General features: G+C 42.9%; 1 protein-coding gene across 7 annotated transcripts in view; it reads left to right on the forward strand.

Moving 5' to 3' along the window:
* The window catches only part of DLC1 (DLC1 Rho GTPase activating protein), a 341,009-nt gene that overhangs the window by 126,013 nt on the left and 195,305 nt on the right, over positions 1-19,691 (forward strand). The window lies entirely within an intron of this gene.

Consider the following 19,691-nt stretch of genomic DNA (forward strand, 5'->3'; position numbering starts at 1 on the left):
TATTGCACTGCAGTACTTGAATGAGGTGAATTGAAAAATACTATTTCTTTTGTTTTTTACAGTACAAATATTTGTAATCAAAGTAAGTAAAGTGAGCACTGTACGCTTTCTGTTCTGTGTTGTAATTGAAATCAATATATTTGAAAATGTAGAAAACATCCACAAATATTTAAATTAATGGTATTCTATTATGTTTAACAGCATGATTAATCAGACGAATAATCACAATTAATTTTTTTAATTGCTTGACAGCCCTAATATTTACACTCTACAATAAAGGAACTCCTTAACTTTCTCTTTGCTAAGCTAAATAGCTTGAGCTTACATAAGAACGGCCATACTGGGTTAGACCAAAGGTCCATCTAGCTTGTGTCCAGTTTACCAAGCAATCCAGATTACTCTGCATAAGCAACATGTTGTCTTCATTATTTACCGTACCCCAATGTTTGTGCCATCTGCAAATGTTATCAGTGATTATTTTATATTTAATGTTTTCTTCTAATTCCTCCCTCTGTGAGCTGTGATTGCTGCTTGCATAGACATACCTGAGCTAACTCAAATACCGGTAGCAGTGAAACCACTGCAGTGCAGACTAGCTGCCCAAGTAATTACTCCAGGGTGCCAGACAAGCTGGTACAGCCTGCACTCAGGCATGTGCTGCTGCAACTTCATTACTACCAGTACCTGAGCTATCGTTAATCTGTTTGTGCACACTTCAACTGCACCCTGTGATTGCAATGTTGACATACCCTAACTTAACTGCCATAATTGTGCACTTCTTATTACATAGCAGTCATTTTTTTTGGTTGGCATTCTCAAATATTCTCTTTGCCACAGATGATGGATATCTTTGTTGGATTTCCTGTTGGATTTCCTCATCTTATTATTTATTTGTTTGTGTCACAGTCAAGATTTGGAACCCTTTGTGTGGGGTGATGTGCAAATAGAAAATAGATACCAGACCCTACCCATTAGAATTTACTGTATCAGCTCCAATAGTGAGACCATAATACCTTTATATCGAAGACATAATATATTTTGTTTAGTGAAATTTTGGATAATCAAGAAGTTTTTGATTATAGGAAACACACTAAGTGGTTCTTAGGATGTATGTTACACACAAAAAGAGATGAGAGAAGGCTGAAACCACAAGGGACTTCTGTCAACCACATACTAGTATTCCCAAGATTTAAAGGTTTTAAGGGAAAATCACATTTGTAGACATTACATGATGTTGAAACAAATGGGAAACATGAGATTTTAATTATCTTTTCCTACAGCCCTACAGATATGAGTGCTCTTTGGTTCCCGAGTAACTCAGTTTTGCCAGTGTTTCAAGTTTTATTGATGTGTTTGTTATTGTAAAAGATTTTATAAGATAAACATTAGCTAAACAAATGACTTTTAAGCTTGGGAAAAAAGCTTTGTCTATGTGTAAATGAACCTTAATAGAACTTCTACTGATTGATGAAACACATTAGGACACTAGGGGCTGGTCCAGTTTTAAGTGTAATGTTGCAAATCTGAGCTTTGGTGTTAACCTTCCAAATTGTCAGAAGGGTTTGGGGGGGTGGGAGAGAGAATTACGTACATATGGCTGACCTGCAGAATACACAAATTCTGTTTCTATTGAAAACTATATAAACATTTTCTAGTGTTACACTAAAATCCACCATCCACCCCGCCTCTTCCACTAACAGAAATCGCTATGAGACCTTCTTGCTTGTAAACACCAGTGTGTACTTTATGTACAGTGTCTCAGACCCTCCACATCAGTGTATCCCCTCCTTTGTACTGTTTTCCACTTTTCTAGCCCCTTCTCCCATGGGAGAGGCAGGAGAAGTGGGCTGGGGGGATTTTAAGGTGTCTCTATTTTGAGGCTCCCCTTTTCAGGCTCTCTAGCCTTCTGTCTCTTTCTCTCTCCCCGCTTTCTCCTCAAGCACTTCCTTCCTGTGCTCTTTTTAAATCACTTGTCTGTTTATGGGCTAATTAGCTCATTAATCAGTCTGACCTAGTAATCTCAGACACCCCTGACCAATTAGGCCTTTTCTGAGGAACCTTATTGGTGCTAATAGTGACCAGAGAGTGCTGGCTCGAGCTCCATCTCTCAGCACAGGCAAACTATATAATGTTGCATATACATGGATGGTCAAGTCAAGTGTGTTAGTCTAAGTGGCTTAACCATTCAGTAGCTGAGGGAAGAGCATTTTGCAAGTCCATGAGTGAACCAGGCAGCCCTTGCTGATGGGTGCAGCCTGGAAATATGTAGCCTACATCATCTAACTAGCCACAATGGAAAAGTGAGGAGTCCATGAAGGCCCTGCTTATAGTCATTAGCAGCACATCTGATTGCTCCACATCTGAAGCCAATTGAGTTTTACCCGCCCCCAGAGGTGGCATGGAAGGTCAAAACCAGAGGCTGGACTGCTGGATATGTCACAAATTGGCATTGGCTATGTTTTGAAGCTTGATCTTCCCCCTAGTATGCCACCTGGAGGTGATATCAGACAGTTTCCATAGGGAATCTCAAATGGGGCACCTTGAGATGATATATGAGCTCTGTGGGTTACATACATCTTTAAAAAGGGGTAGATGTGGAATGTCTTGCAGCTAAAGAAGCAGATTCTGCAAAGCAATGTTTGACAGGACCAGTAGCCAGGCCAGCTTGGTTGGTATCACGGTACCTGTTATTATACACATGATTTCATTTAGCTAAGCGTCTACTAGTACTGTGTGAAAATAGCTGAGCCACACCAGGGAGCAATACTCTGCTACAGAATAGCACAAGGGAAGCCCAGAGTTTCTTAATGTCTGCACATTAGCTCCCCAGGAAGAATCAGCTAATTTGATGATCAGGTTGTTTGTTGTCTTTATTTTCAGTGAGGCCTAAGTAAGGTATTCTTTGAAAGTCAAGGTATGGTCCAGAGTAACACTTACATACTCAGGCTTTGGGTCATGGTTCACCTGTGTCCATTCAGGAAGATGTTCAGCTGTTTGTTGGCCTTTGCATGGTATAGATCAGGGGTAGGCAACCTATGGCACGTGTGCTGAAGGCAGCATGCGAGCTGATTTTCAGTGGCACTCACACTACCCGGGTCCTGGCCACAGGTCCAGAGGGCTCTGCATTTTAATTTAATTTTAAATGAAGCTTCTTAAACATTTTTAAAACCTTATTTACTTTACATACAACAATAGTTTAGTTATATATTATAGACTTATAGAAGAGACCTTCTAAAAACATTAAAATGTATTACTGGCACGTGAATCCTTAAATTAGAGTGAATAAATGAAGACTTGGCACACCACTTCTGAAAGGTTGCCGACCCCTGGTATAGATGGAAGCAGCTGGAAACTATCTATGTTCTAAAGTCTTCATCTTTTGCTATAGTGGGCCCTCTCTTTCATGTCAACATTCAGAACTTCTTGTAGATGACTGAAATCCCAGGCCTGCACTGCCAGACAGATGCCATCTGCATAGATAAAATGCCTGGAAGTGCTATTGGGAAGGTCATTTGTAAAGAGGTTAAAAAGTGTTGGTGCTAGAACTGAGTCCTAAGGTAGACCATTGCTTTAGGAATTCCAGGAGCTGTTCATTTGTACAAGTGAAACTTGGAATCAACAGCCTCTCAGCAACAGTTCACAGAGCACTTCAGTAGGACCAATGACAGTTTGTGCAGTATGTCAGATCATGTCGTGTACAGCAGTAAGATCTAAGAATACTGAACCTGTCTTCTTCCTGCTCTGGAAGCCATTCTCCATGTAGGTGGTGAGTGCCAGTATTTGATCACAGGTTCTGTGGTTTGGTCTGAAACCTGCTTGATCGACATTCAAGATATCACCAATGAGAGAGGCAGTTCTTTGAAAGACAAGCTTTTTAAGTAGTTTGTACACACATCTTAGCAAAGAGATGCTGTTGCAAGTAGATGTTCTTTAATAAGTTTTGGCAAGGCTATTACCTTTACTCTGTGCCCAACTTTAAGTATTTTATTCTCCTGAATTACTCTAGAGAGAAAGATGTAGCCATTGTCTGCTAGTTTTTCCCAGATTCTTCAGCAATTCAGGAAAGAAGTTATCAAGTCCACCGGTAAAGACCTGTCTGCAACATTTTGATCACCGTTTCTATTTCATCTGCAGTGACAGGCTGGAAATCTTCAGTTTCAGGCATGCACTGTTCATATTGCTTCCATTTCTTCTTCGCCTCTCCTCCAGATGTTTTGTCCTTATCTGCCTTTGCGACAATTTTCAGGTGGGTAACAATGCTGTTTGGAGAGACTGCATAATGGTGCTGTGCAAGAGACTTCTAAGCAGCACCACATTTTCTTATTAGTACACAGGCTTTGTGGCTGGATCTTGACAGGTTTAGTTCCATGGTAGCCTGATCCCATTTTGCTCTTCTAGAAGTGGTCAAGCTGTCTAAAAGAGGCTGTCCAGATCACCAGTTTCTTCATGAAGCTTGAGGAGTTCTGTGCATTCCTCATCTAGGCAAAGAATGTAAATCTCATAACAACCTCTTGGAATTGAGTTGGTGGCTGTTCTGTAAAAGGCTTCTGTGAACCACATATAAGCTTCTTCAATAGAGGTGTTGTGTGGGATACATGTGATGATGTGATTGGTGAATTGTGTAAAGTTGGGCCAGTTTGCATTCCAATAGTCCCAGTGAGGGTTTTGATTGGTGCTCACAGTAGGTATGGTTCAGATGATCTTAAGGATCAGACGACGTTGACTATGTGGGAAGTTTTTCCAATACACTGCTTATAGCTTGAAGTTGATGATCTCCTATGCTGTTGGTCCACGTGAGGTAAGGAGAGTAGTCTTGCTTCCATCTGGCAAAACAATCATTGTTTTGGATCATGAATGAGGTGAAAATCATGGAGTAAGACCCAGTCCAAGAGGTCAACTCCATTTTGATCTGATTCTCTGTTATCTCCAGATAGTGTATTTGCTATTAATCTCCAACATAGATGGCAGGGAGTGGGAGCTTAAGAAGAATTGTTTAGGTAGGCCAGGGATGGGTAGGGGTGTTGTACACATTTGCCGGTCTGAAATGACCAATTCTTACAATGTCACAGTGGTCTGAATTAAATGGGAGTGGTTCCATGTCAGTAAGATCTGCTCTAACCTAAGTAGCACTTCCATATTTGCTACGCAGAGAGAATTCGTAAGATTACCGTTGATGTTAAAGCAGCTACAAAGGGATTCAACATATGTCTCCTGAAGGCAGATTACATTATATCTGGAGACTAGAAGAACTGGAGAATGGAATATTTAGCTGCTGAGAGACCTTCAATGTTTAGCTGAAGGATTTTCAGGGATGGGCTAAGGTCGAAGGTTTCTCGATCATGATTAAAATAGCTGAGATCATTTGAGAGTTCATGTTGACCAGGATCTGAAAGATTTGGCCTGCTAATTGGCTTTGGTTTCCCCCGCCAGAGCAGGTATTTATGAGGTATACAACAGGAAAGTAGCTGCGTTATATCCCCGGGGAAAACTGACATAAAATTAACTAATTCAATTTTTTTAAATATTTTACTTAGTTATAAACTAGCCCAACAGCATCTCTTCTGGGCCATTGTTAGTTCATGTGTTTTTCCATTATCTGCCACTGTTTTATTGTTTCTTGGTTTTAATTGTCTATTTAAAATTAAATTTTCAGTCTATTTTCAGTTTTTAGAATTTTTTTAAGCTCTTTTTAAACCTCATAGAACTGTCTTCCCACACACAACTCCTCCTCCCTTCTGACTGCACAGGAACCCAAAGCTACATGCCATGTACAAAAATTTACACTTCATCCATCTCGCCAAACAACCAATGTGAGGGGGGGGCAGGAAATCAAACAAAAGCACTCATCTCAATGAAAACCTGTCTAAAGGCAGCGTGGTTGCCTGGAGGCAAGAATCTATGGGACTTCAGCTACCCCTCACAGTCACCAGCTGCTCTTCCTATTCCATTGCTCGGTCATCAGGGTCAAAAATGGAAAGAAGAGAAATCTGTAGCCATACATTGCATAGCTACATGGATGGAGGAGTCTCCTTTTCTCTTGACTCTCTGGACAATCAGTTCCCTTACCAAAGGCTACTTGTATTAATTCATATCTAGAACTGTAATAATTCTCCTTCATGAGAAAAGGAGAATGAAAATGGATGGGCAAAAGTTCCTGTGAGTAAGCATTTCCATGCTGGGTGGAACTCCTGAATATAAATATTAAAACTTAATTTGCAAATAGATACAATTCTGTTATATATGATTAATTATTATATCTATGCAATGTATTTTATATGCATGCAACTGAGGTGAGTATTTCACAGCCACTAGAGTGGGAATCCTTTTCTTTTCAGAAGAGGGAATAATCTTTTTGGTTGTATAGCCCATAGACTCATGAAGCTTCTGTGGGACAGCTTCCAGAGAGGCTAATTTCTGGTGGATCGGACATTAAATTAATCTAATTTCTATTTGGCAAATAAATGTTATGCCTCTGCTGTTTCTAATTATACTTACCCACATTTTACAGAACTTTCAAACCCTGTGATGAAAGGAGCTGCAGTTGTGCAAAGTATTATTATTGTTCCAAATCTACATTTTGTACTTAGATCTGAATCCAGCAAAGCACTTAAGCAACTTTATAGTTTATAGCTGGATTGGGGCCTTAACCGAGTGAGTTTTGCCTGAGTAAGGACTACAGAATTTGCTTAATTTGAAACCCATTTGAGTGTCCATAGATACTATAGAGCTAAAAGGGATTGTTATGATTATCTAGTCTGATCTCCTGGATAACACAAGCCATGGAATTTAAACCAGTGGTTATTCAGTTAGCCCAATAACTTCTGGTTGAACTAGAGCATATCTTTTAAAAATATATATCAAATCTTGATTTAAAGATTCCAAGTGTTGGAGAATTTACCACATTCCTTGGTAAGTTATTGTAATAGTTAACTACTCTCACTGTTAAAAATGTGAATTGGCCACTGTCGGAAGACAGGATACTGAGCTAGATGGACTTTTGGTCTGACCCAGTGTGGCCATTTGTATGCCCTTATTAGCAAACTGAATTTTGCTGATTTAAACTGTCAGCTACAGGATCTTGTTATGACCTTGTCTACTGGATTACAGAGCACTGTAGTATCCGATATCTTCATCCTGCCTAGATAATCACAGACTGTGATCAAGTTGCCTCTTAGCCTTCTCTTCAAAAAGCTGAATAGACTGATCTTCTTTTGAGGGCTTAGGATTTTTTGTGTGTTTTGAACATTTGAAATATTTTTGAGTTCAAGGAGTTTGGAATAAGTGAAACTTGGAAAAATGCCAGCCACCTGCCTCAACGGGTGAGGGAACTTGATGGGGTCAGTGGTGATGGGAGACAGTTCCAGCAGAGCGGGAGAGGACACACGCTGAGAGACACCAAGTAGCTCTTCCCCATCCTCCATGAGGAGTCTCTAGCACCCGTTGGCCAGTTGAGGGGCCAGCATTTCCCAGTTCCCAGGATTTAACTTGGAGTGAAAGCCACCAAAGATACCTGACAGAGCTTATGATGGAGCAGGAGGAGGAGGAGGACATAGACATCGCGGTCTTGAACTGGCTGATGCTTCTCATGACACTCAGTACAATTGCTGATGCCCCCTACCTAGATCAGTGCTTCTAGAGCAAGGCCATAAGCACAGACTGATGGGATCACATTGTCATGCAAGTCTGGGATGACCAGCCATGGGTCCAGAACTTTTGTATGAAGAAAGCTACATTTCTGGAGTGTTGTGAGCAGCTGGTTCTGACCCTGCACTGTAAAGACACATGCATGAGGGAGGCCATCCCAGTCCAGAAGCAGGTTGCTATAACCATCTGGAAGCTGGCTACTCCAGACTGCTGCAGGTCTACAGCCAATCTTGTTTGGTGTTGGAAAGTTGACTGTGGGTAAAATGATGGCAGTAGTTTCTGAGGCAATTGAGCATGTGGTTTAACTCAAGGTGGCAGGCATAAAAGATATTCCTGAAGTAACTGCTGGCTTTGAGAGAATGGAGTTTCCAACCTGCACCAGGGTCATTGATGAGACTCATGTGTCCAGAGTTTGCCCTCCTCAAGGAGTATGAATACATAAACTGCAGAAGGTACTTCTCCAGTGTTATGCAGGTCCTTGCGGACCACAGAGGTCAATTCTGAATGTCAACATGGGTTACACTGGAAAATTCATGATGCCAGGATTATTCACTGATCTGTAGCCTATATTCATGGACTGGCTGGGATACTATTCCCACCAAATGATATGTTCATAAACAGAATTACTGTCCCCACCATCATTCTGGAGCACACTGCAATACCCACTTATGCCTTGGCTTGTTAAAGCATACCTTGATTTCGAAGGCCTTGGCAAAAGATGGTTTAATTATTCTCTCAGTAGATGCAGTGGTGGCAGATTTGTATAATTTTTGGTGGTGCCCAGAACAGGTCCAAGTCCCGCTCCCCCACACACCTGCCTTGTAAGCTGATATATATTTTTAAAAATAAGGTAAAAATGGACTGGAAACAGTAAGCATTTAACAGTTTCCCTATATTCACTATATATCACTATTGTAAGAAAAAAAAATTAACTAAGAATATTGACTTTATTAATACTCTTTTGAATATGGAAACAACTAAACACTCTTGGATCAATAACCCTCAAAAGCAAAAAGCTCTGTCTAATTCGCTATTGTACTCCAACCACGTAAATCTTGATAGCCAAAACCGATGAAAACTCCTTTTCTTGTCTTTTAGATTTGCCACATCTTTCTTTTGTATAACTTGTTTGCAAGCTGGGTGTTGAACTACTCTGAATTACCCTTTTGTTCTTTTTCTCTGGGTAACTTTATTAAGAATTTGCATTATTGATTATTATTATTTTACAAAATTAACGGGGTGGGTTCAAGGGGTTTGGAATGCTGGAGGGGGCTCAGGGCTGGGGCAGAGGGTTGGGATGTGGGGAGGTGAGGGCTCTGACTGGGGGTGAGGGCTCTGGGATGGGGCTGGGGATGAGGCATTTGGGGTTTGGGAGGGGCTCAGGCAGAGGGTTGGGGTGTGGGGGTGAGGGCTGCGGGGTGGGGCTGGGGATGAGGGGTTCACGGTGTAGGAGGGGGCTCAGGGCTGGGGCAGAGGGTTGGGGTGAGGGCTCTGGCTGGCAGCTGGGGTGGGGCTGGGGATGAGGGGTGAGACATCCCTTTCCTCTCCCAGGCTGGAGAGCAGACAGAACTGGCTTACTGACGTGGCTGTGCAGAGCATTACTACTGGGGGTGTACACTAATTTAACTGGATTTGTTGTTTTAATTATTATACAAATATTTCAGCCTAGTAACCAAGATGAAAGGAATCTAAAAGGGTAAATCTTCATTAATGGGCACAGGGAGGTAAAAGCAAAACTCTATTATTGGGGACCTGGCCAGCCTGAAAGCCATATATTGTAAATAAGTATTTCTTTACCTATTTATGATTTTCTCACAGTCTGCGCATCTCTTGGACAATGAAAATCAATTATAAGGTGCTTCCAAGTTCTCAGTGCTGTAATGTCTGGGTTGCAAACACTTGATGAAAATTTGTCCTTGCTGTAAAACCAGTGTTTTCAATGGAATTTTAAAGAATAACATGGGGAATATTTTTCTGTGGGTCTTAAGGGTTTGTTTTTATAAAACTAAGTTTTTAGATAAAGTGGAGGTGTCACCTTACTAAGGGCTTGTCCACACTGGGGTTGCACACTGAGGTAAACTGTGACAGCACAAGTCATGGTTAACTCGGCATGGATTGTCTACATTAGGGGCTTGCACAAATGCAGCTATGTTGGTGTAGAATAACCTAGTGCAGACAAGGCCTACAAGTCACATCAGACAGTCTAGCACCCACAGCAATGCACCCGTAAGAACCACTTATAAAGAGCAAAGGAAAGAAATGTCAACAAAGGAAAGAATGGTGCTGGGGATGAGGGGTTCATGGTGCAGGAGAGGGCTCAGGGCTGGGGCAGAGGGTTGGGGTCGGCAGGGTGAGGGCTCTGGCTGGGGGTGCGGCTTGGGCATGGGGCTGGACTGGGGATGAGGAGTTCAAACTTTGGGGCACAGCAGGCAGGCTGCCGCAGGGCTAGGGACAGAGAGGAGGACTCCCCTCAGCCCTCTTCCCACCGGCAGCAGCGAGCTCCGGGGGAGGAGCCTCCCTCTCCTGCCCCTCCCCCCGGCACAACACTCACCCAAGCCCCAGGCTGCTGCTCAGGATGTCCAGGCAGGATAAGCCCCCTCAGAGTCACTTGCGGGGGGGCTGCCATGCTGCTGCACCTATTCCCCTCCTCCCTCCGCAAGCACAGCAGTCAGCCCGTTGCCGGTGCTGCTCCCTTAGCCGGCAGCAGCCAGCAAGGGAGTCCAGCATGGAGCTGCAGGGGGCAGCTGCCTGCTACGCTGGGCGCAGGTGAGGCAGGGACACTCAGGGGAGGTGCTCAGGGGTGGCAGGCAGGCCCAAGGGACACTCTGGGGGAGGCACACAGGCGCAGCAGGTGGAGCTGGGGGAGAGACCCGACCTGAACACTGGTGGAGCCAGGCCCCTGGGGCCTTGAATTTGCTGGAGCATGGGCCCATACAACTCGCCACCCCTGAGCAGGCGTAGAATGGTTGTTGAATGTGCTTTTGGCAGATTGAAATCCCATCAGCGGTATCTTCAGACATGTTTGGATGCCAGTGTCATCAATGCTGTCTGCGTTACTGTGGCTTGCTGTGCTCTTTACAATCTTTGTGAAGCCATTTCCCCCCATTTGCCCCCCAAATGGACCTATGACAGTGAGGTGCCACTGAATTGGTATGCTCAGGCAGGAAGTGCAGCTACTACAGCTGGAGATAATCCACCCAGGCAAGAGAAGTCAGGGATGCTTTGTGCTTCCATGTTGTGGAGTTGCATGGCCCAGTTGAAGAGAGGGATAGTACATTTAAGAATTTGCTTGTGGGAGGTGGTTACTGGTTTCATGGATTGTGGGGGGTTTCATGCTGGGGGCCGGGGAGTTGATTGCCATGCAATGTACTTATGAATGACCACTTGTGAAATTGGGGCAGCGGATGGGCGTGAGTCAGTGTAAGGATTGATGTAAGGAAGTGATTTAAGTATGGGTTGATGTAGATAAGTGTCTTGAGGAATAGTATTTGCATACTAATTTCTAATTGTCCCTGATCGTGTGTTCACCGTTATTATTTTAAGTAAGCATTGTATAATGTGATGCAATAAACTTCCTTGATAAAATAAAAATCTTCATTTATAAACGTTTTAAAAAAGTATAACATTCACCAATTGCCAGGCAGGCCAGCTGTCATTACCACCATGGTGTCAAAACGCCATTAACAACAGAGCCTTAAAGGAAAAAAAGTGCAAACAGTGAAACCATGTACAAGACAGAAACCCACTACCATCATTCTTCTTTCCTGATTTGCAGCGCACTTGGCACTGGGGAAGGGGGTGGTGGAGGCATCAACAGAGAAGGGGATCAATAAAGAGGACTTCATGGTGCCTAGCCACTCATGGGGCCCAATCACATGGGCCACCCAGTTGTGGAGTTTTCCAAGCTGTTTTTGGACTGCATCACAGGTACTGTGCAGGTTACTCAGGCCATGGTATGGGTGATGCAGCAGAAGTCAGTATTCTTATGGCCATTAGTGATTTCAGCTGCTCAAACAGTTCTTTCTGCTGAGCTCTATCCAGAATTTCAACCATAAATTCATCGCAGAAATGCTTCCTTTTGGAACAGTCCATGAAAATTCTTTGTCCCAGGCTTTGTAATGGAATGCTGAACTGTATTACGCTGTTCCACCACTTGGTGGCATTGTGTGTATAATTCCTTATTTAAACTAACCTCATCCAGATCTGCCCATCTCTATCTGATGTAGAAGAACATGACATGGTGTCAGGAGTAAACAAGGAACAGAAGCAGAAGGGAAAAGATAACAAAGATTGCACACAGAAGGAACAAAGCAACAAAGGTTGCAGGATCTCATCAACATGCCACTCTTCAATCCCTCTCTCTCTCTCTCCCTCCTCCCCCCAAGAACTTTGGCTTTTGACAAACCTTCAGAATGGCCAGACAGGAAACAATATTTTGCAAGATTTCTCACTGCTACCAGGTTGCACAAAATAAACTGGAGATAAACAGCTATCATCTTTAATATATGCTATGAGGAAGCAAGCAAGCACAAATCTTTTGATCCTACTGAAGACAGTCACAAAGATGACTGCGACAGAGTTCTGGTTTGAGGCATACATTATATCTCAGAGAAACTTAGTTGTGAAAGAGCATGTTTTCACCAGAGAATTCAAGAACCAGGGAAGAATGTTCAATGTTTTAAAAGAGCTTTGCATACTTTGGCTGAAAACTATGGTTCTGGGAATGCAAAACACAAAAATATCAGTGATAGGCTGGTTATTGGGTTAACAGACAAAAAAATTTCACAGCAGCTACAGTTTAAGGGAGATTGATCCCTTGCCAAAGCTATAGAGATAGTAAAACAGTCAGAATTAGTCAAACAAAACAAAAGGCAGGAGCAATTTGAAAAACCTGAAACTAGTGTAGAAGCTATAAACAGACAGTTGAGTGTTAAAAGTCATTATCATAAAACACCTAAGGCCAGGAGAGGGAACTCATGGGTTAAAAGGGACAAATTCCATCCTATGTGCACATAGTGTGGAAAAAGTTATATTCCAAAAGACGATGCATGTCAGGTGAGAGGCACACTGTGTAACATATGCATAAAATATGGACATTTTGCACCTGTTTGCCACACCCAAGCAATCGGGGAGTTGACTTATATTAAAGACAATTAAGAGCCATTGTTTTGAGGATCTATCACGTATGATGGCACAGAACAGTGGTTTTCAATCTTTTTTTATTTGCGGAGCCTAAAAAATTTCAAATGGAGGTGCGGACCCCTTTGGAATTCTTAGACATAGTCAGAGGACCCTCAGAGATCCACAGACCACAGGCTGAGTACCACTGACATAGAGCCTGCCTGGAGAATGAAATTGAATATTCATAGCAAGATTATTGACTTCAGAATTGACTCAGGAGCTGATGTCACAGCCATCAGAAGGGATTTACAATCACTTTCAACCCCTCCCAGAGCTTAAGTCACCAACACAGCTCTGACTAGTCTTGGAAGTATTCTGAACTGCATGGGCCAGTTCACCACAGAAACAACTTACAAAGACAAAAGCTATGCATTCAGAGTGCATGTGATCAAAGGATCACATACCAACAGCCTTCTCAGCCACAGCATGGCAGCCATGATGGGCCAAGTGAGAAAAGTGGAAGAAATCGATGGAATATTTGTTAATATTGGACTTTTGAAATGAGATCCAGTACAAATAACCTGAAGATACAATGCTGAACCCTGCAGTTACCTACATTTTGCAGGATTCCAATTACTTTATAAAGTGGAAACTGAGTTAGAAAATGGAACAGATTAGCATAATCAAGAAAAGTTGATCCAACAGTATGATGTGCCCCAATGGTATCAATTATAATGAAAAGTGGAAAAATACAAATATGTGTTTGATCTTAAAAGACTTAATGAAGTAGTTGTGAGAGAAAAATATATCCTTTCAACACTGTATGACTTCCTCCCCAGAATGAAAGGAACTACAGTATTCTTCAATCTGAATGCCTCGAGTGGATTCTGGCAATTTCCTTTAGCCAAAGAAATTGCTAAACTGACTGTGTTTATCACATCCTTTGGGAGATTTTGCTTTCAAAGATTACCTTTGGGGATTACCAATACACCTATCATTTTCCAAAGAAAGATGGTGGAACCAACCATTAATAAGCACAAATGGAGATGGAGTTGGAGTTGGAGTTGGAGTTTTAATGGACAACATTCTGATATATGGATCTTCGAAGGAAGAACACAACAAAAACCTTAATGAAGTCCTAAGCCTAATCAATCAGTCTGGATTGAAACTAAACAAGGGAAAATGCATTTTCCTCCTATTCCAAATTGAGTTTTTGGGACAGACCATAAATACAGATGGAATCAGTCCTACACTGAGAAAGCAAAAGCAATTCAAGAACCGAGTACACAATTAATGTCCCTGAATTGAGACATATACTGGGTATGAGAAATTACTTTGGTCAATACCTACAAGAACCTTCTACAGTTACAAAACCATTGAATGAACTGTTAAAGTCCAACAGTTCTTGGCTATGGGATCCAAATCAAGAAATTGCCTTCAAAAAGGTAAAAGAAATTATCTCAACAGCTCCAGTTCTCAAGTACTATGATGTGAACAAATCCATAATGGTCAGTGTGGGCACAAGCAGCTGTGGGCTAGGTGATGTGTTGTTGCAATGATATGGTTCTGAGTGAAACCAGTTGCATGTACAGAAGCAGAAAAACTATATGCACAGATTGAAAACAAGTGCCTGAGTATGGACAGTGAGAACTTTTTACATACAAATATGTGAACTTTGTTTTTGCTGATCTCATACCAAAGATTTAACAAAATCTGTCTGTGGTCCCCAGACTATGAAGCCACGCACTTTGCAGAAGACTTCTGTTCAGTCTCATTGCAATCACAGAAGGCTCTCTGGTGTGTTTGCAGCTCAGTGTTCAGAAGCAAACAGAAGGGTTAAATTCTGAGTCACTGTGCTGCTGTACTACACACAGTGGGGTTGCCTCTGTTTCCCTGGAGTTGACTGGAGATTCTTGAGATAGAGAGGACAAAGGAAGGTGGCCCATGGGATTGTGGTATACTTTTGGCGTTCTCTCAGGACCCGGTGTGATGGGGCTGTGTCTACACTGCAAAGCAATAGGTTTCAAAACCCTAGGTCCTGGCTTGACTTGGCTTGATCCCTCCATCCCCACAGGGTCCTAGGACCATAGGTCCAAGCCCAAGTCTGAGAGATCTGTATGTAGATGGAAGTGGGGGTTGGGTGCAAGACTGAGTCTGAGCCCTGGCTTATATTGCAATGTAGATATACTCAGATCTACAGACATTCTTTTCTCAACCTGTGTATTATATAACTTTAACATTAGCTTTAATAACATTTTTGTACCCTCAGAGTCCAGGTCAATTGACTTGGGCTTGCAGGGCTTGAGCTAAGGGGCTAAAATTTGCAGTGTAGATGTTTGGGCTTAGGCTGGAGCATGAGCTCTGACATTCTCCCTCCTTGAAGGATTTCAGAGCCCAGACTCCAGCCTGAACCCAAACATCTACAGAGCAATTTTTAGCCCTGCAGCCTGAGCCCTGAAAGCCCAAGTCAGCTGCCCCTGGCAAGTACTGAAGTTTAGGTGTACCCTTTGAGTTCATTCATGAACCTAGGCTTCCTGCATGCCTTTGCCAACAGCACACAGCACACTGTCCAGACACCAGCAAACATACTTCTTTCTTTTACCTAACTGTAGTTTGAGTATCTTCCTTTAAACAAATTGCAGAAGAAGCATCTGGGCTTAGTAAAAAGATCAGGATATAGAGGCACTTTTGCATTCACTGCCAAATTTAGAAATAAAGCAATGTTGAAGATAATGCAATAAATTCTGTATAAAAACTGGAGAAATGCCTTGTGACTCAAGATATGTCAGATCACTGGCAAGGAAGTATTCCAACATGTCTCTTTAAATACGTACTCAAGAAATTACTGGACAGCTGACAGCATAATAAGATTGAAAAGTTTTGTAAAATATCCATCTTGGCATTGAAAATGTGACTTAAATGATGCCAATTACACCTTACTTGCTCTGTTCCTTCTGAAAATAAAGTGTTATGGACTTAAATAGACATGTCAGCCTGGAGCTACTAGCGTATGTATAATTACACAATGAGCCTTAACATTTCAGAACCCTGTTTGGAATAATTGATATGACTGTAAAGTTTGTAATACAGCATCCCTGGAGTTGGTTTATGGAAGAATATAAAGAAAATTAAAAGATGTACCTGATTCTCATTTCAGCGGTTATGTATTATAAGCACCTTTAATATAGTCTGTGCCGATTAATGTACAGTTTAGTCAAATATAGCACTCTGCACTTGCACAGGAGTTAACCCTATTGCAGCTGCCTGTGTTTCTTGTGTGCAAGGGAACCTACGAATATTCCTGCAAACACTGCACAAACCTAGGGCGTCTTTCCACAAATCATAAAGGGGGGGTTGACATCAAGATAGCTATCTCAATGCAAAATCCTAGTGAAGACAAGGCCCATATAGTTTTTACCTCACTTTAATTAGTCATGTTCGACCCCAGGTTGTGGGGTTGGGGGGGGAAGGAGAGTGTGGGGTTCGGAGGGGAAGGGGAGTATGGGGTTGACCTCAGCTGGCTACACTGAAAAACTACCTGTGCCTTGTCTCTACTAGGATTATATATTAAGATAGCGATCTTGATGTAAAAAACACACCTTTTTGCAGTGCAGACAAAGCCAGGGTGTATCCAGTGCATGACTAAGAGGGTAGTGCTACCCAACAGAACACTACCGCTTCATACAGGTGGACTCGGTGGAGCAAGTGTACTGCTGGGGTTGTCCCTCTCACTGCTCTTGAAGGTCTTATACTGGGTGAAATCTCATTGAAACTGGTGGGCATAATAGCCACCCTTCATTCAGGATAAATGTAAGAAACAATAGGAGCCTCCACCCAAAGCACAGGAACTTGCAACACCACAGAAACAGACTTGTGTAGGCAGAGGGATTTTGCTGGGTAGTATTGGGGGTGGGGGAGTTGAGAGAGAGAAGCAGGGGAAACACCAAAGAAACCAGGTGCAAAGCAGCAGAAAGCCAATGGCACAGCCAGAACAAGCACTGGGTAAGTGCTGGCTGAAAGGGGCTTGGAACTGTGAACACAGAAGCTGTCTCCTGTTGTTTGACTCCTCCTGTGTTCAGGAGAACAGGACACTGTACATGCTTGTAAATAAACAGGATTGCTTTTTAAAAAAGCTGATTCCAGCACAGGGGCGGCTCTACAAATTTGGCCGCCCCAAGCAATCATGCCCGGGAGGCGCCCCCGAGCCGTGGGAGCAGCGGAACTGCCGCGGGCATGACTGCAGAGGGTCCGCTGGTCGCGCGGCTCCGGTTGAGCTGCCGCAGTCATGCCTGCGGGAGGTCCAGCCGAGCCGCGGCACCAGCGAACCGTCCGCAGTCATGCCTGCGGGAGGTCCAGCCAAGCCGCGGGACCAGCGAACCGTCCGCAGTCATGCCTGCGGCAGGTCCACCGGCGCAGCCTGCCGCCCCCCTGGGAAAGGGCCGCCCCAGGCGGGTGCTTGCCCCGCTGGGCTCTAGAGCCGCCCCTGTTCCAGCATCAATATCTCCTCCTAATGATAACCTGCTGGACGCTGAATTTTTACTATCTGCTTGGATCAAAAGGAGTAACACGGTACCCTATGCAGAGTTAATGCTGCCCTCCACCACAGATCAGATACTGCAGCTACCCCACCTAGCACTCCACTGCCTGTGGGAGTCACAATTTAGGCCTAGATTAGTAAGAATGTAAAGAATCTCCACTGTGTTGCATTTTGTGTCCTTATTTAAATCTGTGCAAAGCAAGAGTAAAGTGAGTGTAAAATGGTGCTGCATCAGAATAGTAGCATTTTACTCCCACTTTGCTGTCACCGTGTACAGATGTAACACAGTTACATAGAGTGGAGACCCAATACAACACATGTGCATGTGCAACAATTCAAAGAAGAGATTTCAAAGTCAGCCTTTCCCAGGCTGCCCAGTGGTGAACAAAATCTTGAGTATATTCATTCCAGCAGGTGATTTTTATGCAAGCCATACATAGTTTTAAGATGGAGCTTGATAGTTTTATGAATGGGGTTACATGACAGGGTTGCCTGTGATAGCAGGAGACTGGTCTTGACAACTCAGGAGGTCTCTTCCAGTCCTGTATTCTTTTAATTCCCTGGTTACATTTCTAAAGCAGTCCTTCTGTTCTTACTGTTCTTGTAAGATGTATGAAAAAAATAATAAAGTGACTATTTTAAGTGGTTGGGGATTTTTGTTTGGATCCTGATGCTCAGACCAAATAGTGAGGGGTACAAGAGTCTTGGAAGTTTGGGAGTGGGGGAGGGGAAAGGTGTTATTCGATTGTGTGGAAATTATTAGTGGAGTTCCTTTGTTCCATGAGGAGTGAGAAGTTAGGAATAATGTGACATTACAGTGGACCCATCTGGACTACCAGGAAAATCCCATTTAATTGCTCCTTTGCCAGAAATGTTAAATCACTTCCTGGGAATGCAGTTCATTTATGACATATGGAAATCATTGAAGAAAGTCACCAGTGAATTCAAAACTGCATTGAGGTGTGAGCATTTCTCCTAAGTAACAATGTCATGTTATCCCACTGTGCAGCATGTAAGCAGCATATGTAGCTGTGTTAACAAAAAGCTCCACCTTAGTAGAATTGTCTGAGAAATTGCTGGAACTAGATTTACTCACTGTTTGTATTATTTTACTTTTTAGGGAGATAACACTATGCTTACTTGGTGTTTTGTCCTCTATTAGGGCTTGTCTACACTGGCACTTTACAGCACTGCAACTTTCAGCCGCGCTTCCAGCACTTGTAGCTATTTCCTTCGAGGAGGTAGGTTTTTTATAGGGCTGGGAGAGCTCTCTCCCAGCACTATGTCGTGACTACAGTGCTTTAACAGTGCTAGTGAAGACATGCCCTTAGTAAGAGAGGTAGAAACATGATGGAATTCTCTCATTTTATTTCCTTATCAATCAAGAATAAAAAGCAAAGAATCTCAAGGCAGTAGAATTACACGACATTTAACTAGTGCTTTTCATTCAGAAGAATTTCAAAGTACTTTATAAATATGGGCCAAACTTGATAACAGGGTGGATAAAAATCAATGTTTTTTTTAATTGGATTCTTACATTTAAATTAAATAATTTTTTCTTTTTAAAATGTAACCTATTTAAAAATAATTTGAAATTATGACAACCTATTTTAAGGCCCAATCTTACTATAATCTATTAAAATCATTTAAATAAATAAAAATGTTGCATCAACTAGCCCTCCTCAGAGTTTAGTGAGTTAAAGTGTGCGTCTTTTTTCATTCAGAATTGGGGGGAAACATTTTTTCCCCAGCCCCAGCCAGAGCCCTCACCCCCTTCCATGCCCCTGTCCCAGCCCTCAGCCCCCTCCCGCACCCAAAGTCCCTCCTGGAGCTCACACTCCACGTCCCCTCCCACACCCCAACCCCCTGCCCCAGCCCAAAGAAAATGAGCAAGGGAGGGAGGGTGGGGGAGAGTGAGTGATGGAGGGAGGGCGGATGGAGTGAGCGGGAGCGGGACCTCATAGAAGAAGAAGGGCAGAAGCGGGGCAAGGGCGTTTGATTTCTGCAGTTAGAAAGTTGGCAACCCTACCCAGGCCCTGTGATTAGTGAGCACCCCTCCCAGGCCCGCTGCCCTTCATTTTCTGTTTTTACTGATTTTTCACCTGTTTTTACTTTTTTTTTTTTTTCAATAAACACTGATAAATTCCTGGGATTTAAAAAAAAAAAACAACTGAAAAGGAAGGGCCTTACCTAGTCATCATCCCCTCCTCTCCACCACATGTTCTCTCCTTTCCACTCTTCCTTGCTCATTCTCCCTGTCAGAGAAAAAGTGATGATGAATCCAGAGAATGAAATTAATGAAGGGAGGGTGGGGGTCTTTAAATAATGGCTGGATGCCTTTCTGAAAGGTATGCTGTAGCTCAACCAGAAGTTATAAGTTTAATGCAGG

Source organism: Mauremys reevesii, linkage group 5 (genome assembly GCF_016161935.1).
Source record: "Mauremys reevesii isolate NIE-2019 linkage group 5, ASM1616193v1, whole genome shotgun sequence".
Classification (NCBI taxonomy): Eukaryota; Metazoa; Chordata; order Testudines; family Geoemydidae; genus Mauremys; species Mauremys reevesii.